This window comes from Vidua macroura, chromosome 1, assembly GCF_024509145.1.
Source record: "Vidua macroura isolate BioBank_ID:100142 chromosome 1, ASM2450914v1, whole genome shotgun sequence".
In the NCBI taxonomy this organism is placed as follows: Eukaryota; Metazoa; Chordata; class Aves; order Passeriformes; family Viduidae; genus Vidua; species Vidua macroura.
In genome coordinates this window covers 137,219,439-137,243,868 of record NC_071571.1, presented here as the reverse complement: position 1 = coordinate 137,243,868, position 24,430 = coordinate 137,219,439, and positions in this window count along the sequence as shown.

Sequence of the window (24,430 nt, the reverse complement as noted above, 5' to 3'; positions counted from 1 at the left end):
AGTAATGCATGTATGGTGTGTGTATGTATGTGTTATCTGAGGAATTTTGCATTCATTTTTCACTTTTGATTTTTTAATCTTTGTAAATTTTAAATCCAATTCAGTTTCTTAGAAGAGTACTGATGTCCCAGATATAAATTTCCCACATATTTTGAGAAAATAGTTGACCAATTAATGAGGAAAAGAGACCTCATAGAGAAAATAATTTTAGTTACCTTAAAATTTCAAGTTGGACTTATTACTGAACACTGAGAATTTCCAGGAAGAAAGCACCACATCTGCCAGCCTAGATGAGAAAAACACTAAAGCCAAACCTTCCATTTGCAATGCAATCCTTCACTTCTTAATTTGCCTTTTCAAACTGAGCACAGAGTTTAACAAATGTCTTCACTCTTGTGACCAATGACAGGACTTGGGGCAATGGCATGAAGCTGAGTCAGGGGAGGTTTAGGTTGGACATCAGGAGAAGATTCCTCACCCAGAGGGGGGTTGGGTACTGGAACAGCTCTCCAGGGAAGTGGTCACAGCACCAAGCTTGACAGAGCTCTCAGGTACATGGTGTGTCTCTCGGGGATGGTGCTCTGCAGGGCTGGGTGTTGGATTCAGTCATCCTGATGCACCCTTTCTAACTCAGGATATTCTATGATTCTATGCTGCTGGGAAATGTAACTGAGAACACCACTTAGATCTGACTTGTAGCATCTCATGTAATCTATTTTGGAAAAACTGGAAAGTTCTTTTATATTAAGAATAGAAGACATTGTTTGGCCAAAAAAGATTAATGCTGTAAAAGAAATAGGACCAAAATAATGAGCACTGGGATTCCTAACTTCTGCATCTCCTCTGGCCTCCCTCCTTAGGGGAAAGAAAAAGAAAAAGAAAAAGAAAAAGAAAAAGAAAAAGAAAAAGAAAAAGAAAAAGAAAAAGAAAAAGAAAAAGAAAAAGAAAACACAAAAAAAAAAAACCAAAAACAAACAAACAAACAAACAAACAAAAAAAAACAAAACAAAAAAAAAAAAAAAAAAAAAAAAAAAAAAAAAAAAAAAAAAAAAAAACCTTTCCCTCTCCAAGCACAAGGTCTCATGTCCTACCAGGATGGCTCTGCCACTGCCTTGGTATTTCTAGCCTCAAACTTCCTCTTGAAGATCACGATTTCATTCTTTCTTTAAATATTAGTAACGACACCAACATTTCTTTTGTCTACACATTAGGTATTTCTGTTAAGTGCATTTAGAATATTTTTTATTGTACTTTTGTATACTTTGCTAAACATATTATGATGATCATAATTCACAGAAATATGAAACACTTTGATGTACTTATAAAACAAATACATTTTAGTATAAGATTTTGTCTAAACACTTTCAGAGTTTCACAGAAGTTCCAATCTCTCACAGACTGTTACTTCCAAAAGAAGAATTTTCAGGAAAAAATAGTGAAAGTAAAAAGGTTGAGAGAAGAAAGCTGAAATTAAAAGACAAGAAAAGTCTTTGATTCTGTGATTTATATACATAAAAGATGAGGGGTGTGTAAAAAATACAAAAGCTAAACATTCTAATTCCAAAACATTTCAGAGATCTTATCAAAATACAAAGAACAGGCTTTACCTAAACAATTCACCTTTTCTTGCTCAGATGGACTAAGGCAGTAAAAGGTGCAATATGATCCTTAATTGCTGCCATTGACTTGAATTTCTTATATTAAAATAAATCGGCTCTGTTTCTAGCTCAGGTTCTTGGAGAAGCTAATTTGAGTAACAAATTATCTTCACAGCAATTCCCAGTGCTTACAGGTAACTTAGATTTGTATGTGGGTTTTCTTTAATGGGAAAATTTTCCAAACTATTCTGTGAAATACTTTAATCAATTTGCACATAGCAATTTAAGATTATGTCCACTACCCATTATTTTAAAAGGTCACTTGTTTATGACTGTGTGTATACAAGCACCATTACTGTTATGGCTACTATAAATAATAGTATTTAATCCCATTCAATTTTATGAGTGGAACACTTCTACTAGCTTTGGCTATTATGCAGGTCTGAGCAGCAATTACTAGAGTCATCTTTGTATTTATTTTTTGCATTATTGTCCCATGCTTAGACATCTCCCTCCCCCTACTTCTTCACTTAATTTGTTTACCTTAGAAACTGTTTTACAAAGTAAGTCAGTAATTTCACAATTCTCATTGATCTCATCTATTAATGGGCCTACTGTATCATTTTATTTTCATCTACTTTTTTTTCCCAGTTCTTTCATAGATTTTTATGTAGATGGGTGTCTGCAAACCTGTGCAAAATTAGATGACTTTGCTGAATCAAAACAGTATTGTAAAGGACTACTCCTAAGTACAGGACCCTGTTCATACTTTTGGGAAATGTGTGGGTATTGATGTGAAAACCAAAATAGGAATGTTGAAAACCCACATATAAAGCTTCTGCAGGGCATTTCTAGAGCCAGGCAAAATATTCATCAACATTTTCTCTCAAACACAACCAACAGTACCACAAAGAACAGTAGCTCTAAAGACAGACACTCCATTGCTGAAAATATATTGAATGATGTGTCTGCTACCACCATCCATTCTCATGACAATCTACTAGGAATTTGATGCACTGCCTGAAAACCCTACAGGAAATCTGAGAGGGTTAATTCTTAAATCACATATTTGACATCTACCAGAAGTGTTGTTTACCCTTCTGGTGAATTTTACTTGGCTTTCTTGCTTGGAGAAGTTCAACACCTCTGTGTTCAGCAAATAATTTTCTTTTAAGACTGAAAGATGATGTATGTGTTTCAAATGTTTTACTCAAGCAACAGTTTGAGAAGCATTACTTTCTTGAGAAGTTGAAATTTATCTGATTTAAAGGCTATTTAATTTTTATGATACAAAGGCAAATTTAGTCATCAAAAAGGTCAAACAATGTGATCAACATTCCAAGTCCTTCAAGGAAAAAATGTGCTTAAATTCTACTTTGTTCTGTGCTCTGAAAAAAATTGAAAATAACCAGTACTCTGACTAAATTGAATAAGCCTAAACAAATAATCCAAGGTAATATTCTGCATGATAAGAACAATTGGCTGCATCGTTGTGTAACCTCTGGAATTGTTTCACTCTTTAAATGTAACTTTTATGGGCTTTTTGAACATTAGGCATAACTGGTAAGTCATATAGCTCTGGGAGGTCTTATGAAGCCCCTGTATTAAACAGTCATATTGTTTCAATGATGAAAATAGAAAGAGTTTATGAACAGTAAACAAATCAATTTCAGAAAATATAAAGCTTTTTAGGAAGCAGTGGTAGCTGTTACCAGTGTAAAAAAATATAAAGCATTTATCTGTAACGTTTACATTTTTGTAGATCACACTTTATAACTCCAAGTTTACTGCTCTGTCTTTTGTAGAAAAAGTATAGGCTGTGCACAGCTAAAATTAACAGAACATAGAAGTATGGAGGTTTTTCTTGATTCGATTGGCTGGGTTTTAAACTTATTATGTTATAGAGAATTACCAAATGTGATGTACATGTTCTTTAAATAACTGGCCTCAGTTTTACCTACCTCTCACTTATTCTGGAAGAGATATAAAATAATCTGGGGGGAGAAAAGATAATCTGGAGGGAGGAAAATGTCTCTTTGCCAATCCAATCTAAGTGTTCAAGAATATCTGCAGCCCAAGATAGGAGAGAGGAAAATGGAATTAAAATAACATTAGCTAGATTATATAAAAACACTAGTAGAGACAGAAAAAAAATATTTCATGAGATATTTTTAAATCTTAGTGCTTGCAATCAAAGAAAATTTATAATTGTAATTTTGTTACTATTAAGAAAATTAAATATAAATTACAAAGTTTTAGGCAAATTCTGCTAGACTTAAATAATTACTGACTTCAGAGAACAACTATTACTTCAATGAAAGGCAGAAAATAGAAATAAATACTATATAAAAAGGGTAAGCTGCACTAGAAAGGGTTCTACGTGAAATTTCACCTATAAATATAAAATCTCTACAACTTTAATACTGCCATCAAAACTCCTGAAATGTTTTCTGACTTTCTCGTTTTTCCATTTTCTTTGCTTACAAAACAATGGAAGACCAAAGGAAGCCATCTGTATAGAAAATTAGTACTTACAGTGCAGAGTAATAAGTTTGTGCATTGACAGAAGCATTTTAATCAGCTTAATATTGTCCATATACATAAAATATTAATATAGAATCATATAATGCATTAAAACCAAGGTGTTACTAGAACCACTTGCATATCTTCATTAATTTTCTTTTTCTTGCTTGTTTAGCAAAATAAAAAATTACTTAGAAAGTGAAGCCTATGAAACATCAGATATTTGTATGCATCCCACATATCCAAACTTCACTTGCTAATGAACTAATGATATTTAACCTGCTCTTTTAGTTACCTTGCCTTTAGGTAGGCACCCAGCTTTTCTAGTGATTTATCTTACTGCCTCTGCACGATGTCCTGCTGCTACAATGCTGCCTCCTGCTAGCACAGAGAATGCACAGAAGCTCTTTCACCTCTATGAAGATAATTACAGGATTTCAGTCTCCAGAGCAACTAATCAATGTTCTACTAGTTTTCTGGAGAACTCAATTTTCCTTTAAAAAAAAATTAAAAAGAAAATAATTGAAAAGGATAAAAAAGAAAAGTCTCATTTCATGCAGTAGTTTCAGAATATCTATACATTAAGAACAATGAGTTTAATAATTCTGGAAAAGCTAATATTGAATATAATGGATTGTTATGGAAAACACTGTGGTTTTCTTAATTGTTTATCACTGCACTGTATGTACACACATGCTGATATAAAATCCCAGACCAATGATATATCTTGATTGTTGTATCTCTCTTATTCTGAAAAAGTCCTATCATCACCTAATTTTTAAAGTAATATTAAAATGAAACTCCAAATTTTGTTCTACATCCCCTGCTACAAAATCTGTTCACATTTTTCCTATATCTAAAATATCAAATTAAGATATGCTGATTTACACATTTCCATATAATCATAAGTTTAGTATCTTCCACTATGCATATTTACATGAGTAGTACTGTAGTGCTTAGGTTCCTGTATAAACACAAGCTAATGCTCAGTGCTGGCACCACCAAATATTACCAATGTCTGTAGAAAACAGATTATTTCAGCTGACTAAACCAGGGATATCCGCTTTCCGGCCACAATTTTGAAAGGAACAAAAAAGGCAGAATTAAATTAATGAAGCAAAATAATTATATTAGATAAGGCAAAGTAATGCCTCCCTTTCTTGCTTTCCTCATGGATTATAGAAGTAAGAATAGGGATGTGCCCTTTTTCCTTCTCTATTTTTGTGTTATCTTTTTGGCAAATCACGTCTATTTTATTTATGCCATCAGTGGATATGGGGAATAAGGTGAGTAGGTTTGTCTTGGAGGGGACATTGTCAGTTATGGGAAGAGGAGAGATAATGAGGATATTGTGATTTACACTGTTAGCAAAAGAGACCCTCTGGCTCTCTGATGATCCTGGAAGCCAAAAGTTCTCCAGTTCTGTTGGAAAGGAGCTAAGTAACAAAGGTGAAATGGCCAAACTTCTAATGGCCATGGTGGTATTAAGTCAAAGATTGTACTTGGAGGTCTTTTCCAACTCCTGTGATTCTAGGTCTTGTCCATCTGCCTGAAGTAAAAAGTGAAGAGTAAATTGTAAAACTGCAATAGATCAAAATTCAGCAAGATTTGTTACAGTTGATGATTCAGTCAGGGATCCATTCAACTGCCTAAAGGAAGATTTCCATGCTGTTTGAGTTCCCCTAAATATCTGAAACTGTTGCATGGGATTCAAATAAGGGAAATTCAGACAATTTCAGAGATTAAACAGGATACCTGGGTCATCTCCAAGCAGGATAAATGTTTCCAATCAGGCAAGTGAATAAAGTCCCTAATGCTTAATTGCATGCCTTTATAAATCAAGAAGTCCAATGGTCTTTGATATGCATACCATCCCCCAGATTCTGAGCCTCCAAATTAAAATATAAATACTATTCCTTTCTTATTACATCAACTTTATATCCAAAACCTCACCAAGTTTGTGTTGAAAACATATTCTCTTATGCCTTCCCATTCCATATGCATGAGCACTGTGACTTATAAACTTGCTACCTTGGGGGAAAAAATGCTTTTCCTTAGGAGAACACACTTGATTTTAAAAATCTAACTTCAGGCAACTAAATCGTAATTTAAAAAATAATCTCAGTGAAATTTTCTATGTCCCATCCCCAAGATACAAACTAGAAGATTGGAATAAGGAAATTATTTGAAAAAGGCAGAAACAGATTAGACCTTAAAAAGTTTTGTGGAAGAAACCAAGCTTATTCCAAGTGACACAGGTGAAGTTGTAGAATTGTTTAAATTAAACATTTTGTTACTCCCAAAACTACCTTGTGGACAAAATAAGCACAGCAAATAGCTGGAGCAGGCAGGATTTTTCGAGGATTCTTGTCAGGAAATGTACTAAGTTCATGGTTCCTCCTCAGTTTTTGTTTTTTAGTGCCCCATGCCTTGCTCCCGTCTTACTGGCTCTCACCCCTGCTTCTGGTGCCACCTTGCCCAGCTCCAGGGAACATCATGGGTGACTGCCTGTCCTATAGTGACTGCCAAGTTTATCTGACCTTATTTATCTGTGCCCATCACAGAGGTTCAGCTCAGGCCAGACAATGATCCTGTGGCCAACAGTTTGGTGTTAGAGCAAGCTGGCAGAAGCTCCGGCCCAGGGAGGCTCTGCCACAGGCTGAGCACTGCCCTGGCAGCCCAAGTTGATACCTGCTGCCATTTTCGAGTGTCAGAACTCCATTTGCTGACCAACCAGCAATTTATGGTGTTTGGTTACAAATTTGGCCTTGAATTTTCTTTAAATATAGAGGTTTAATGATGTGTCTCTGAAGACACATCAACAATAACAAATGTTGGTGCTGCCTGTGTGTATTTGCACTCTTAACAGAAACTTCATTTTGTAGAAGTCTGAACTGATTGCTGACCCCTTCTGTAATGCTCTGCTGCCTCTCTATTCCTGCCTGCATTGAGCACTTTCTTATCTAGAAAGATTATTTAAGCCTAACTTGTTATGCATGCTCTTTTTCAAACCAATGGTTTAAAAGTGATTTCAGTATCAAAACCACAATGCTGCAGATTAATGAAATGCACAACGTTTATTCTTGGTCTGTTCACACACAACATGTGGGTTGGTCTGTGGGATACAGATGGCCATACATGTTGACCTTCTAGTAATAACACACAAGAATGCAGTGACCTGACCTATCATATTTAGTATGAGAGCTCCTTTCTCTCTGTTAGATATTTTGAAAGCTTGTGATCATTTAGAATTTTACTGAGCAAGAGACAAGGAAGGATGTGAAAAAAAACACATTGCAGAGCAGCTTGTTATTCAAGGTGATGTAAATAGATGCTGTGAAAAAGAATATGCATTGCTGTTGAATTTTAAAAATTGCACCCTTATATATATTCATCTTCCAAAATGGAGGAAAAGAGATTAAGAAAACTAATGTTTTTCAAGCTAGACACCAAGTCAAGTTTCATTTTTTAAAATAATTTGTGAATTCTGTCAAGATATATAGAGCAATAAATGAAAATGCCTTGTGCTCTTGCTAATCTGGAATTATGCAAAACCTTGAGAAAAGAGTACAGCATAGTACTTTATATAGAGAAAAGGGGAGGTATTTTACTGAAAGAATGAGCAACTATTATATAATTTATTGATCAACTATAATTGTTGGTAAATGTTAGTACTTTTTTAATGTCTGACATGACCTTAGTTTATGAAAATGTCTGCTGGTCTCTCCTGATACTACTACTGGTCACACAACAAAATAATAAGAAGCATATTGAAGAAGATAAAAAAGGATGTAGGTAGAAATTTAGCACAGGCTGATTCCTATGCAATATGGATATTAAACTGAGATAGAGTGAGGATCCCTTTTCCTTGACAATTCCCTACATAATTTTTCTAACTGCTGAATGTAAGGACAGCTCTGTATACATAAGTAGGTGAAGAATCAAGACAGTGTCTACCCTGGCTCTCCAAGTAAGCAAAACCCTGAAGATGGAAGTTTGAGGCTGGTCACTTCCAGCACCAATAGGAATGTTTCTGCCTGACTTACCAGCAGTCCTGGTTTACCTGGAGAGGTACCAGTTGACTGGAGTTAGCAAATATAAGGTTGTGGCAATAGTGCAAAAAACCTGGCATCTTAACCAAGATTAGAAGATAATATTGACCCTAGAGGCTTTGCTAATCTGTCCATGTGATTGAAGGTGCTGTGGGAAAACTGTTTTGGTAGAAAATCCACCATATGTGTGTGTGGCTTACTGTGATTGAAAATAATCAAATGCATGGAATGTTTGAGACTCTTTGTGTGTTACTAAATTAGCAGAGGTCCTAGGGACCAATCAGAAGGCAGCGGTTTATCTGTAATGAAATTAAAATAGAGGGGAGCTCGCATGGGAAAAATAGAGAGAAAAAACAACACCTGGTGAGCTCAAAACTGTACCACTGCATCACTGTGTCTTTTTTCCCATCGCCGACATATTTATTTTTTACATTTAGAATTTTCTTTACATTTGATATCATCTCCAGCATATGATCCATTTACAGAAGGGTTCTAAGGAGAATCCAGGGAACTAAAGGCCTGTCAGCCTGACCTTGCTGCTGGGGAAGGTTATGGAGCTGGTCATCTTGACTGCCATGACACGGCACATTCCAAGGAAACCAAGGGAACAGGCCAAGCCAGAGTGCATTTATGAAACACAGGTCCTGCTTGGCCCACTTGAAATTAAATAAAAATAAACATTTCTTCATAACCAGGATTATAAAATATTGTAACAGAATGCCCAGGAAAATGGTGGAGTCAGTATCCCTGGAAATGTTAAAAAAAAAGTATGTATATGGCACATGAGGACATGGCTTAGTGGTGCTAGATTGATGTTGGACTTTATGATCTTAGAAGTCTTTTCCAAACTTCAAGATTCTATAATTCTGTGACTCTATGACCAATGTGTAAAATTACTCTGAATTACCAATGATAAAAGAAATTTCATTAGGTCACTGTAATGAATGCTTTACAAGGTTTTTTTAATCAAGACAATATCAAAGAACATGTTCCTCAATACATTGGAAAAAGAAGAAAAAAAAAAAAAACACAAATAACAAGCCAGACTTAAGAAATAATTTGTAACAAAGATTTAAAGAAGATGCTAATAGTCAAGATATATCAATGGGTTTAATTCTATAGGCTTTTGCACATTATTGTATTCCATATGCTGTGGTATTTTTAAAATATGTTAACTATTTAACTTTCAGGTATTGTATTTGGCATCATTAAAATCAGCTGCAAGCTTTTTACAATCTCTTTTTCAATAAAATCAAATTAAAATAAATTCAACACAAGGACATAGAATGTAGGACAGACCTCCGGACTGGGAATTCCCTTTTGAAAAGAGTGCCATTGGAATAGGTTATCAAGCTTCATCTATCAAGGCAATAAAGCACTGACTATAAAGAAACGCAAAAGTGTCTCACACCAATAATTAAACAATTAAATATTGTGCAAAAGTTAGTGGGGATAAATTCTAACTGATGGACAAGAAAAACCCAATCCTAAACTAAGACAGCAAGTCCTGGATCCAGACTTGCTATAATTACTATGAGTGAACTACCAGAGTTAAGATAGTTAGCTTTGCAAGCACCATTTTAGTATATAACTGTTGTTTAAAAAAAGTAGCAAATTTTGCATTCCATTGCTAATATTGGAGAAAACATCAATTTTCTATGCTAATCCTGTCTGTGCTCACATGTCACAAGTGATGTATTGTAATGGAATAGTTGTCAGTCAAAGGCAGCAACCAAGACTTCTGTATTAGACATCAGAAAGTAAACCTCACTCTGTTAAAAAAAAAAAAAAGGATAAATGAGAAGGACTATACGAGAGGTCTACCAAAAACATATGTCCTGGGGAGATCGTGTGGGTAATGATTATTGTTTCTCTTTTCCAGTATCAGCAGTGGATAAAAGAAGCATGAAAGATAATCGAAAGGTGGACTCACAAAAAGTCAAAGGAGGTGAGATGTCAGGTGACTGAGCTGTGGACCTCAGTGCTAATAGAACTGGCTCTGAAGGAGAGAAAGCTGAGCAACTTTTTGAGGGTTACTAAATGCATAGAAATTGAGTCTCGGACAAGTAAGCCTCAACTGAAATACATCAAAAACTGGGAGAGTTTTCAAGGGAATTTTCATATGTGCTTACTCTATTCTTAAATTCTTGTCTAGATATGCACTTTTGACCATCATCAAATGCAAATGCTCTGCTAGATGGACCTTTGCCCAGTAAGACTGTACTTAACGTCTTCTGTATTTATGACGAACAAATGTGATTGCTCTGTGTTGTCCTGCAGTGAAATTACTTTATGCAATTCTTGGCTATCTGAACAGTGAAGGATTGCAATGAGGCAAGAACAGCAGGGATTCTGCCCTTGAACACTGTGCAGAAGCACTATATATGCTTATATATGTAAGAAAAATAGATTGCAAAAGTGAAAAGTCAGAAAAGAATGTATGAAAATCTTTACAGTAATGGATTAAAGAAACTCAGGTGATCCAGGAACAAGATAAAGAAGTCTTCTGATCACTGTCAGCATGTATATATACCAACAGGAAAGATTTTTAATGAGTACTTGTACTGGTTTTGTCTGAGATAATGTTAAATTTCCTCATGTTAGAGTATTGGGCTAGTGTGGGTTCTCTGCTTGTTTTTTCTGCCTCTGTTGAAGTCAGGATTGAAGGCACTTGAGACGGTGTTTCATGTTCGGACTCAGGTGTTTATTATTTCTTATCAGTGAAACAGCCTCACAGCTATGAGTTCTGTAGTCTTTCATTAGTTAGGTACAAAATGGCTAACTATATCTTGTTACAAGGTCTTTTAAAACTAAACTACTCAATTAAGAAATGACACTTAGATTATTTTCCCTTTTAACCCAATAACTGATCCCTCGAAGCCCGCAATGTGGACTTTTCTGTCCAGTCACAAAACATGTCCAGTCACAAAGCACCCAAACCCACGAAGAAGAAGGAAGAAGAAGGCATAGAAGAACAACGTGCCTTCACCCTAAAACCTCCATCTTGTTTCATATTTATTTCTATATTCTAAAACCTCAAACTCTTAAGTTTTTCATCCTGTGATATTACACACTTCTAACCAACTACACACCCGTAATCCTAGTGCTATTAATCAATTTTGGAAGTCTTCTCCACAGCCTCAGGTCAAATGCAGTGCTCTCTTGCGAGTCTGTGCCTTTCAGCACAGAAAGTTTAAAATTCTCAGCATCCAGAATTCCAAGAGGCTAGGTTCTGGATTGTGCTGGAGAGAGTGTTGGTAATTCAGAGATGTATTCGTTACTGTTGAGCAGTGCACAGAGTAAAGACCTTTTTTGCTTCTCACCTCATCCTACCGCAGGTAGGCTGGGGGTGTATAAGATGTTTAGAGAGGACACAGTCAGTGCAGTTGACCCCAATTGACCAAAGGAATATTCCGTAATACATGGTCAGCATACAAATTTGGAGGTTTGGAGACTGTCTAGGCATTGATCTGTTGGTAGTGAGCAATTGTTTTCATTCACATCACTTGTCTTAGAACCACAGAATCATAGAATCATTTAGATTGGAAAACACCTGTTGCATCCCGGGTTTGGGTTCAGATTAGGGGTTCTGATATATGATAGTTAGCCCATTCTCTGTACCTGTGTGCACCCCCATGTTCCCCACTGTGGTGGTCCGCCCCGGGTCACCTACCATTGGAGCATTGCCATGCAGTCCTGTAACCACCCCCCTGTTCACTCCTGAGAGTTCTGTGTCTGTTACCCCATCCCCACAACCCTGTTCATCCCAGAGCCCTGTGTCCGCCCTTGTCGTGTCCCCATTGGTTACTGTGGTCCACATCACTCCCCCGTTGTCTGTCCCCATTGGGCGAGGGGGGCTTCTGCCCCCATCGGCCCCTATAAAACCCCACGCGCCCTCAGCTGTTGCATCCTGGGTTTGGGTTTACATTAAGGCTTTCTAATCTATGTTAGCTAGCTGAGTCCTGTGTACCCCTGTGCACCCCCCATGTTTCCCACCCCGGTGGTGGCTCGCTCCAGGCTGCCTGCCATTGGAGTGTCCCCCCGTCACTCCTGTGACCACTCCCCTGTCCAGTCCTGGGAGTTTGGTGTCTGTCACCCCGATCCCGCAACCCTGTTCGCCCCGGCGCCCCGTGTCCACCCCTGCCGTGTTCCAGTTGGTCGCTGTCTCCACGTCATCGCCACGGCGCCCATCCCAATTGGGAAGGAGGATGTCTGCCCTCCCTGTCACACCCCCTATATCATCCCGCTCCCCCCCAGTCCCGGCCGCCATTTCCCCCACGTGCGGACAGACTGGACATTCCTTCCCTCTTTGTCTTGTCCCCAGCACTGGCCCCAGAGCGCGGCCAGCCCCACCCTGGTGTGCTGAACGCAGCAGCGCCTGGGACAAGCGGCAACCCCAGTCCCGCCAAGAAACAGTGCCATTAGCTGGGCACTCCAGAGCTACCCGTGACCGGGGAAAACAACGCGACACCGCAAACACCTCCAAGATCATTGAGTCCAACCTTTGACTGATCACCACCTTGACAACAATGGCACTATGTGCCACAACCAGCCATTCCTTGAACACCTCCAGGGATGGTGACTCTGTCACCTCCTTGGACAATTCATTCCAACATTTGACTACCCTTTCCACGAAGAAATTCTTTCTGATGTCCAACCTAAACCTCCCCTGGTGCAGCTTGAGTCCATTTTCTCTTCTCCTATTACTAGCTGCCTGGGAGAAGAGGCCAACCTTCAGTTTGCTATGACCTCCTTTCAGGTAGTCTTTCTTGGGTTACATTACATCTCTCTTTGCTATTTTCTTTTTCATGACAATATTATTACTATTGTTGTTGTTATTATTATATTTTAATTATTAAAAGTTCCTTGTCTTAAATAATAGGATTTCTCACTTTTGCACTCTCAATTCTCTTTCCCCATCCCTTTAGAGTGGGTTGAGCAAGTGGCTGTGTGGTGCCTAGCTGCCAGCTGGAGTTAAACCAAGACAGTACTAACCTGTTAGTGGATTATCCTCCTCAACTGAAATACAGCACAAAGCACTAGCTATCTGCCTTGCTAGCTAGTCTTTTGAGGCATGAAACATGATCTGTACAGACCCTGTGCAATTACTCTGTATCAAAGCTATTAGTTAATTTGACTTTTTTATAGTTTAAATCATACATATTGTTGAGAAAATAATATATTTCCAGTAAAATGGATTTGGCCAGGTATCAAAAAGACCTTTATTTGTGAAATTTAAATTAAATATGTTAATGTGTTATAAAGGTACAGGAAAAGACAAACTTTGAAAACATGAGAAACAAAGGAGCGAGTCCTCAGAATTCCAGTACAAACTTTAACCATATATTTATACTTTCAAAGAACAACTTATGATTTTAAAAATAATCTCAGAACTGAATTATATTGATGTAAGTTCTTTCACTTTCCAGTCTGTTTGTAAATGTTGTGTATAGATTGCTATAAACAAAATCTAGGGTATGTAACCCTCTGCAGGTTAATTAACAGTTATGTGTTAATATCTTGTGATTGGGAGAAATGTAATTTAAAAGAAAAAAATAGCAGTCAGTGGAAAGATGTTGCATAGCATTATTTATAGAAAATAATATGACTATTCACTTCTTACTTAAGAGAAACTACTGTATTTTTTCTTTTCAGTAATAAAACCACTGTATTTTACAATCTAATGTAATTAAATCCTCCTATGTATACATTGAAACTGCCTATTTATAAGTAGAAGAATTAGAGAAATATATCTTTAGAAAGGAACAAATGTGTTAAAAGATACATAATAAGTATGCTGAGCCTTACAAAAGACATCAAGGAAATAAATAGTTGGAATAAATGTTTATCTTTTGTTCCAAAGCACAACTTAACTTTCTTTGCTCACAAACGGTGTTCTTGATGAGAATAATAAATCTCTTTAGATGGGAGACAAAGTTCATGTTTAAAACTATGCAATTCAATATCGAGCTACCATGTAAATTAGTTGCCTGACAGAACTGAGAAAGATAAGGTATTTCTTGTAAAAAACCTGTAAACATGAGTAGGATGCATGAGACAATCAGGGGATAATGGTGTAAGAACTTGTGGGTGGAGACAGTTTAACCAGTATAACAAAAGCTGTGTCTTTAAGCAAAAGAATTAATTTACCCCCTCCCATGGGCAAGCAGGGGTCCAGACATCTCCAGGAAAGCAAGATTACTTGGGAATCACTGAATCACAAAATCAAGTCCAACTTCTCACCCAACACCACCCTGTGGTGGGTCTCACCCACCACTAGACCATGTCGCTTGGTGCCAAGTCCAGTCTTTCTTTATACACCTCCAGGTATAGTGACTCCACCACCTCCCTGGGCAGTACATTTCATATCTAATTACTCTTTCTCTGAAAAATTCTCCCTTAAACGTCCCCTGGTGCAGCTTGTGTCCTCTTGTCCTATTGCTTGTTTCCTGGGAGAAGAGGCTGACCTCCACCAGGCTACACCCTCCTTTCAGGTAGGTGTAGAGAGCAATAAGGTCACTCCTGAGCCTCCTCTTCTCCAGGAAGAGAAATTTCATAGGTGCAAATGTCCTCCCTCTTCTTCTGCCCCCAGATTTATGTTTTATATTTTGAGTGTGACGGCAGATGGTCTGGGATATCCCTAAGATCATTTGGTGTCATCTGGCTGTTTCCCCACCAAACATATAATTCAGAAAACATGAAGCATAATGTTCATTATTTTTTAAATCCTTTGTGGCATTTATCCACTATGGCTAGCACTGCTTTTGTGAGACCGTAGCTGCCATGTGAACGGGCGCTCCAGGGCTATGGCGTTTTCCTCCCTGATAGTGCTGAGCACTCCTGCGTGGGTAATGCATCTTTGGTAGCTTCACACTGAGAGGAAGTGAGGGGACGAGAGAGGCACACTTTGCTTGCAGGCTTGAGAGCTTTTATTCCATGTGTGGTTGCAGCGTTGGTTGGAGCGACCGCCCCCAGCGCGGTGCAAGGCAAAATGGCGATTGGACAAAGAAAGCATCAGATTAAGTAGGGGGTGGGCGGGCAGGGGTGGAAAACCCCCTCGCCCAATAGGGACAGATGACAGGGGAGTGACATGGAACGTAACAACCTATGGGAACATAACAGGGGTGGATACAGTGGTCTGGGACAAATAGCAGTGCAAAGGTGGGGTGACTGACATAGAACTTTCCATGAAGAAGCAGGGACTGGCTAAGAGCTCCCATGGCAAACAACTTGGAGCAAACCATTGTGAGGGAAAATAGGGGTACAGAGAACCAACCTAACTAACATTAATAAAATCCCTAACTAAATCAACCCAACCTACAACAATCCTTATCATTTGTCCCTTTCAGTAGATTTTTATGCTCTACTAGGTATGTAGAGACCAGATGACTACAGAATAAATAATGGGCAGACAACTTGTAAAGAGGTTGTCTTTGCAGTATCAGTAAAGACCATATATGCTTATAATAATAGAAAAAGGCTGATTCAGCTTCCTTGGAAGAATATGTGAATCTTCTCTCCCACAAGAATTGAGTTACATCTTCAGCTATCACAGATCTTATTCATAAGGGCAAATTTTTGGAGAGAAAAGTATAGATTAATCATGAGTGAGAATTTCAGGTCTGACTTCAGTAAAAGAGATAGCAATCATCTAGACTACACTATTATCTAAGTGCAGCAATCTGGAAAAGCAGTGTCATGACAATGTTATCATGGGCAGACATTAAATTAATCTAGTTGAAATTTTATGCAGGAAGAGTAACTTTAGTGAAGAATGAAGAATCTTCTCTTGCATACCAGTACCAATACAAAAATAAACTAAGAGTGACTTAACCTGTCAGAAAGGTGTTAGTCAAAGTATCATGGAATAACTGTTATCCAATAAGTATTAGTGTTCAGACTTACAGGAGTAATGAAGAAAAATTAGTTTGTTCATGGCAGGATTTCTAAAATTCTTTTTTATCTTATGGTTTGTTGTTTTAAGTTTGTAGCTCTTTGTGTCTGTGCTTACTGAAACTCAGCTACTGTCATGGGCACCACTCAAACACAAAAATTTTCTTGTGAGATTGGTACAAAGCTTGGTGCAGGTAATAGATGGAGACAAATAGGTATTTTGAGTAACTGGGAAAACAACACCCCAACACAAACCCAAACTAGTTTATGTCTCAGATGACCAGGTGTTTAGTTGTGGATAAGCAGTTCTTAATATAGATTCAACAGACAAAATCTAGATTCCTAATGAACAATTATTTCATTATTTGCTTTAAATTTGTTATTAGATATGAGGGTGTCGTGGTTTGACATGAAAGTGAATTTTTTCCAGGAAGTTAGGTCAAACCAATCAGTAGTCAAGTTTAGATATTAGCACCTAGAGTGACCACTGAAAGTATGGATACGCCTCTGAGAACACAGGAAGTTAAAAGCAAGAACTCCCAAGAGAACTCTCTCTTTTAGTTCCGGTCGTCAGAGAGTATAGACCTCCCCTGCCCAGCCTCGGGCTGGGCGGGGGAGGGAAAGCCACGCGGCCTTGTCCGGGTAGGCCAAGGGGCTGGGGGTCTAGAGCCAAGCCAGCTCCTGTGAACAGAAGGGTAAAAAGAAGTAGAGATGCCTTTGCCCCCCCCCCCCCCCCCGCAAGAAGGAAAAAAACAGAGAGCCTGGCGGCACCTAGAAATCTGCCGGCAGAAGAGAAAGAGAAAGAAGAAAATGCCCAGCGTGAGAGGTGGAACGCTAGACTAAGATATCAGCCGTCCAGAGAATCTGAACTTTTAACCCTTTCCAAGAAATGAAGGCTTTTTAAAAGTATTACTCCTCCTTGATTTATAGTAGAAAAGAAACAATCCGAGACCTGAGATGTTAGAAGAAAAAATATTTAAGTAAGAAGAAATAATGAAGTAGCTTTAGCTAGACTTTTCTTGTTAGCCATAGACTGAACCAAAATCTCCTACAATAGAGACTACATTTTAAGGAGATGCAGTAGTGACCCAGAGAGACCTGTTTCAGCTTCGAACAGCACAAGAATAGCGAGAAACGAAAAAAACTAAAGAAAAAATAGTGATACCCTCTGTCTTCGAGAAAAAGATGAATCCTGTTTTTAAACCCCTCGGCCCCAAGGGAAAATAGGGGAGACTGTAGTCCCAGGATGAGAAACTGAACTGTTGTATCTTTAAGTCTGTAGCAAAGCATCCTTAAAGGAGCCCTATGAGCAGTCTGTCCATGCATGGTAGTGAGAACACTGTAACATAAAATAGAGAGTGTCACACTGACAAATTTTTTCCGGGCAATTACCATGTATAACAAGGAAACACAAAAGGGCAGCTGTGTTTCCTGGGGGTCTGTGGTACAAGAGAGACTTCTCTCTCCCTTAATAGTTTGAATATAGATTACCTAAAGGGTAGTAATTTGATCAAGAATCCTGGGTAATGTTTCATAGCTAAGTGTTTTTAGAATTAAGAAGAAAAAGAGTAGTTTAAAAAGTCTTCATCCTAGATTTAGTTTATGTGTTTTCTGTATTAGTAGTAGTTTAATAAAGTTTTTTTTCCTTTGTTATTAAGCTTAAGCCTGCTCTGCTCTGTTCCTGATAACATCTCACAGCATTTATTTAAAAAAAGTACATTTTCATAAGGACGCTGGCATTGCGCCAGTGTCCAACCATGACAGAGGGTACATGCAGTCACTGTGGAAAAAAAAAGGAAGGTTATTTTAAATATAACTAGAAGAAGGTTTGGGGCAGTACTCCTGTGTGAGCAGAGGGCAGGGGCTGCACACAGCCAGATGTGGCTGGTCCCACCTGCCATGACAAACACGGCTGAGCCCTTTAGCCAAGCTAGCGGTGATTCTGTGGTAAAATATTTTTAAAAACGCAAAATACCAGAAAGTGGAGAGGACTAGGGATTCCTAGGGAAGGAAAACAATAAACACAAGAAATGATCCTGTGCCCACCAAGGTCATACATGAAGGAGGGGGTGGAGGTGCTTCAGGCACAAGGGCAGTAGGTCCCCTGCGGTCCATGTGAGGACCACACTAGGGCAGCTCTAGCCCGTGGAGCTCAGTACACTAGAGCAGGTGGATCTTGCCTGAAAAAATAACTCCCATGAAGAATCCATGCTGCAGTAGATATTGCTGAAGGACCACGGCTAGTGAAGGACCTGTTGCAGCACGTTTCATCAGCTTTATCCTGAAGAGGATCTTCCATACTGGAAGAGGATAACAGCCTGAGGAAGGGGAGATAAATTGTTATGAACTGAATGCAATGCCCATTCTCCAACCACCCTGCACCTCTCAGGGAGGATGAGGTGGCAGAGAGTAAGAAATTAAAGGCTGAAGAAAAGCCTGAGGGAAAAAATTGTCTAGAGGAAGGTGCCTTCGTCTTCTAAATCTAATTGTCAAAAAATTCAATTAATTTCCATGATGTCTAGACTGTTTTTCTCTTAATAGTAGAAGCATTAATTGATCTCCATATGTTTGTTTATCTCAGTTACTGACTTTTTTATTTTATTTTCTCCTCTTGCTCCTCTCTTACTGCAGAAAGGGAGCAAGAGAGTCACTGGGTGGATATCTGGCAGCCATTGAAGGCCAACCTTGCATAGTAGCATATGAAAATATGGTAGGGTAAGTGATCCCTAAAAGCATTTGGAAACAAATACAGTAAAAAATTACATTATTTTTTAAACCATTTCTTTATAGATTTCACTGTGTATGTGTAGTACTTGCAGGCTCGTTATCACCCTCACAAGACATTTCTGACCTAATGTTTCTTAGTTTACATGTTGCTCTATTAAATATTCCATATATTTTTTAAGTTTCAATACAGCATGCTCAATTAATTAGACATTAAATGGGTATCAGAAATGGGTAGGAAACAAGCTTGAGTGACCTATGCTAGCTAATTCTTCATTATAGGATATCTGAGGGCAAAATGGTGACCTGTGCCCTGGGAATTGTTTTACTTTCCAGATAAACTGTGTTTTCCTCCAATTAAAACATATAGGAACTATCTTGTTTATTCAGACATATGTTCAAAATACAGGTAAAAAAGTTTTTCTTTTACTTTATATCATTCTGCATATTTGAATGAAAAGTAATGGCACAAGAGAAATCACTTACCTGTTTTTCAAAAGAATCTACCATTTCTATCATAGTGAGTGTGCCATTCTGTAGGGAATGGCTAAATGGATTAAAAAATTTTAATTTTTTTAGCAGGAATTTTTTTGCCAACATCTTTATTAAAGGCAAGAGATTTCATATAGCTTAATCCAATTATTCAAAGTACTCCAACATTGTGCAATGAGCAAGGGAATGTACCAAGGGATACAATTCTGGTTTCATTATTTAATTCTTTCTTCCTTTAGTTAGTATCTAAGTAAATTTAAAGATTATAGAAAGGGTTCTTAACACAGACACTAGATACAGAGGTTCAAGATATGTCTATCTCAAATAGCACTAGCTAACTTAATAATAAATAAAACCCCTAAATCCTTTAAAATAGCACCTCATCCATTGGTTAACCCAAAATGACTAACAAAGTGGCTATAAGATTTTACAATTAAGGCTTATACATTCCTTTTTCTCTGAAAATTGATTAATTTCAATTGGATATTAGTAAGAGAGAGAAGCATGCATCCATGAAGAAAGTACTTCAAAGATCCTATTAATTTCATATTTTATGCAAAAAGCATCTTCCAGTTTTCCTAAGTGTAAGAGGCCAGACTTTGTGCCTTTAAAATATATAAAGTAATTTTAATAAGAGAAAAACAAATATTTATTCTTTACTACAATAATAAAACAAAATGTAATTTACCAAGAAAACATTCAGTTAGAATGTGGTGGATTGACCTTGGCATATTTCTAACCACAAATAGACCATCATACCTAGTGGGTAGTGTACCTTGACTCAGAGGTCTAATTCTGAAGGGAAAAGGCAAGCAGTTTCAACTATTGGCTAAAAGAAATGGAGTTACAGCTCCAGCCTTCTGCCTTTTTACTTACTCCCTGTCTGCTAGTTAGTTCATGATGCAAAAAGGTATTTCTTTACAGTATGAGTTTATTTGAAATATAGGTATATCAAATTAGATATAAGATTTGCAGAATACCATCTTCTCCAAAAACCTGAAGTAACAGACATATTAATATAAGAATATTGAGTGGTCTGTGTTTATTTCTTATGTACAATTTTGCTTCACAGATGAGTAAAGTTCTGCCTGAAAAATCTGCAGAGGTACCTTCAAACCTGAATCATTCAGTGATTAACAAAATAATCACACAATTTTTTCCTTCTGTGTTCAGAAATAAGCTGTGACTTCATGGCTGTTTTAGAATACTATATATAATTACACTAAAGAAAACAGTTTTGTACTTTCAGGTTTGCTGTTTCATCTCTTTTGCAACAATATCGTTCTGGTACACAGCATTTTTCTCTTTAAATGAAAATTTGTTTCTAAAAATTCTAAAGCTACCATTTTGCGTTTTACAAACTTGACCTTTATTATTGCCACTAGGAGAAAAAAATTAGGTTTCATTAAAATTTTTTCTGGCAAGGACCTTCAAACAGCAGTTGAAAGAAACTGATAGAGTAGGTATGTACAAGTGTATAACACAAGAAAAAACACATTTCTTTAGAGCAAACAATAGGACCTTACTGACACTGGTCTGGTGCAGCTCTCATTAATGGACCTATTACTTTCCCTACATTTTTTTTAGTCCATCCCTATTTTAACAAAAAAGTGAAATCTTTCTCCAATTTATATGACCAGAATAAATTAATCTTAAATTGTGACACTGAATTCTCTAAACCATAAATTATTAAGGAAAAATATCGTTGTCTAGAAGAATAGATTCTAAAGACATCCAATACAAGAGCATATCTAATATCTGCTGCTGAAAAACAATAAATTACTAGCAAATTATAATGGAGTAAAATATGTTGTTGGGTTCTTACAGATTTTTACTAAAGACATCATTTTCAACCTGATGTACTGAAAAATTTCAGAAAAAAATTTGAAAAATTAAAACTAGAAACAGCATGAAAACAATGGCCATGGAGACTTAGGAATATAAAATTTTGTCTCACAATTTTCAGAATGAAATTATCCTACACTATCTCATAAAACATGATCAATGATGCAAAACATCTAGGAAAAATTACTGATAAAAATTAGTTTGCAGCTGAAGGATGAAATTCAAAAAATTTGTTTTGATAACATACCTAATTTTCTAGAGTTTCTGCCTGTAAATACATGCTAAAAGATGCACAAAAGGCAGAGAAAACACCAAAGAATAGCAAAAATTGATCACTATCAGAAAGGAAGTTGGACGGCATGCCATATTTGAAATTCCTAAATATTTGTAAGTGTAGGATCACATGAGGGTAAACACTTAAAGTTTTATTTCCTTTAAAATACAGTACCAAAAGCTCCAGGGAAACACAGAAAAGCTGAGTGTACATGTTTTGATGTTGCATGACTGTTTACTACATACTTACCATACCAAACAGGCTGTTCATCTTGCTCAGACAGTGCTGTTGCAGTGTTTAACCTTACTCGCACCTTGTCTCATTAAGGAGTCTCTGTGATGTCTGTAAACCGTTTCTGCAGCATGTGAGAAATCAGTTAAGCAGACGGCTTGTGAAGTATCATACATATGTTTCACATCTGAGGAAAGAGCAAGGCAAAGCTCTTTTCCACCACCTTTCTTTTTCCCATGCTTCTGCTATCTTGTACTGATGTTTGGAGCACACACAGCCTTGCAGATGGGAAAGGGATAACATTTCACTAACCAAAAGGCCCATCTTGATAGACTTTTTTCAGCCATGTTATCTTTACATTTGCTATAATGTTTTTCATAAATGTATGCACATACACATATATCTGCATATTCATCTCTCATTCTTAGAGCAGTTCAGGTAATTTTCCTACTATGCCTTAACATCAGGAACACTGATTTTTCTTGGAAAAAGAAAAGAAAGTGCCTCTAGTAGTACTAAGACTGCTTTAGTTTTATCTATCTGTAAATGTATTATGGGCTCTCAGGATAAATACCGGCCTTAGTGACCACATAAATCACTTTTAATGGAAAGTTTCATTAAGAGAAGGAAGTAAAAAGTATATTAATTTTAAAATATTTTATAAATAAAAGGTAGTGCTCATTATTTTTCTTGAATATTTATCATACATTGAATGAAAATAAATACAAAAAATGATACATCATTATCTTGTAAATTTTTCTATGCCAAGGTATGAGAAATGCATGTCTTCCTTACGGACTTGTGTTTATCCTAAAGGTTGGACTACGACAGGAGTCTTGGATACATTTCAAATGAAGATGAAGCCTGGTCTAGTGGAAGGTTTCCTCACTATGACAAGGCAGTTGGATAATCTTTAAAGTCCCTTCCAATCCAAACCATTCTAAGATTCTGTGAAGATGTAAAAATATTTTCAACTAATTCAAAGTGAAATACTATAGCTGTGAAGGCAGGTCTTAATTGAAATTTACAGATTTGTATCCAGCTATTTTCCCTAAATCTTTTCCAATTTAGTAAAAAAGATTCCCCCTTATGCATTCTCTCCTGCATTTTCTCTTAAAGCATTGGAATCCTGTGCACCACTTGTTTAATTTGCAACCAAGAACATCTTAAAATATATTATAAAGCCAGAAAACTTCTGATTCTGTAATGATTTCCATATCTTCACAGTTTTTCAGTAGTTTCTCTGTTCAAAGTCATATATTTGAGAAGACAAATTTGCCACCAGTAACAAAAGCTGCAAAGGAGTGAATTATATATAATTTTGAAGAATATATTTCAACTTTTCTTTGCAAAGGTTCTAGGGTTTTGAGGAGAAATTTTTGTGTCAGAAATCACTGAAGAAGAAAGGTGAAAGGCAATTTTATCTACTATACACCTGTTCTTTAAAGCCAACAGAAAAACTAACTTTTCAATATTTTTTCTTTTTTTTTTTTTATTGTATGAGGGTATGTTTATCTGTGCATGACCTGCAAAATACAATAAGTACTGAACCACAAAAAGCTTACAGGTGATCTGAAATGTCAGTGCTCACTGTAAAAAGCTGGAAAAAACCCAAAACCAACACAGTATTGAGTGATTAGGAGAATAAACAGAATAGCAATATAAAAAAATTTCACAAAATGAAACTTCTATTCATACAGAAAAGGGCTCAATTTAGAATATTGCCATTCAGAAAAGAAATCTTGGAAACATAACAATTAGTTTACAAAAATGACAGTTTAATATACAGAAATGTTAAACATGACCTAAAAAATTAGAAACTATTCTACAATCTTGAAAATTAAAGAATGCACAGAGAAGGACAAGAAAATATGCAATATTTTTTTCATGTGAATAGAGATTAGTAGTCTAGGAGTTTTTACTTTGGCAAACATAAGAAGCAGAAGATATAACATAGGTCTACCTTCAATAAAAAAAGGCCGTGATGACCCAGTTTTTTTCATAATTCAAGGATTATCAGGCAACCAGTAAAATAAGGAAGAGCACTGGAACAAAAGTAAACATTTTTCAAAAAACATCTAATTAATTATGTAATTCATTTGACATAAAATGTTCTGGAGATCAAACATCTAAGTGTGTCCAAAATCAATCAAAATTTTAAATGGAAAAGCTTTCTCTCTTGTTATTTAACAGGGTGGTCCAAGTCCTGCCATTGCTGAGACCTTTAAGAAAATGATGAAAGTTTTCATTTTTACATATTTTGCTATTGCATTTTTCCCTAAATGTCTTCAAATGGCTTTCAGGCAGAAGGCCTGAATCATCTTTGGCTTGATCCATAAATCAACTCAATGCTATTCAATTCTTATTTTCTTTTTTGCCCTTTTTTGTCAAAGATATATGATGAAAATTTCTTAACTCTTTTAGAGGCTTCATTGCAGTATCTCAGATTACCTATCAAAATTTAAGATGACTTAATAATAATTTGAGTCTACTTTTTTCTTTTTTTTACAGTAGGCATATTATCTTAATACTGTATTTCAATGATTAAGAAAAAGAAAAAATATTTCCACAGAACTTCAAAAAGATGAGTGGAATAGAATAAATGAATGCATATTGTATTTTTATTCTCAAAAAAAGTTGTATAAAAATACCTTAATTTATAGCTACATCCATATATGTGGACTAACACTGACTTCAACTCTTTTTAAGTAAAAAAATATAAGGAACTTCTTTTGGTTATAACAGCTATTTGTTATTTGTGTACTGAGAAAGTATGATTAATTGTAAAATTCACTTTA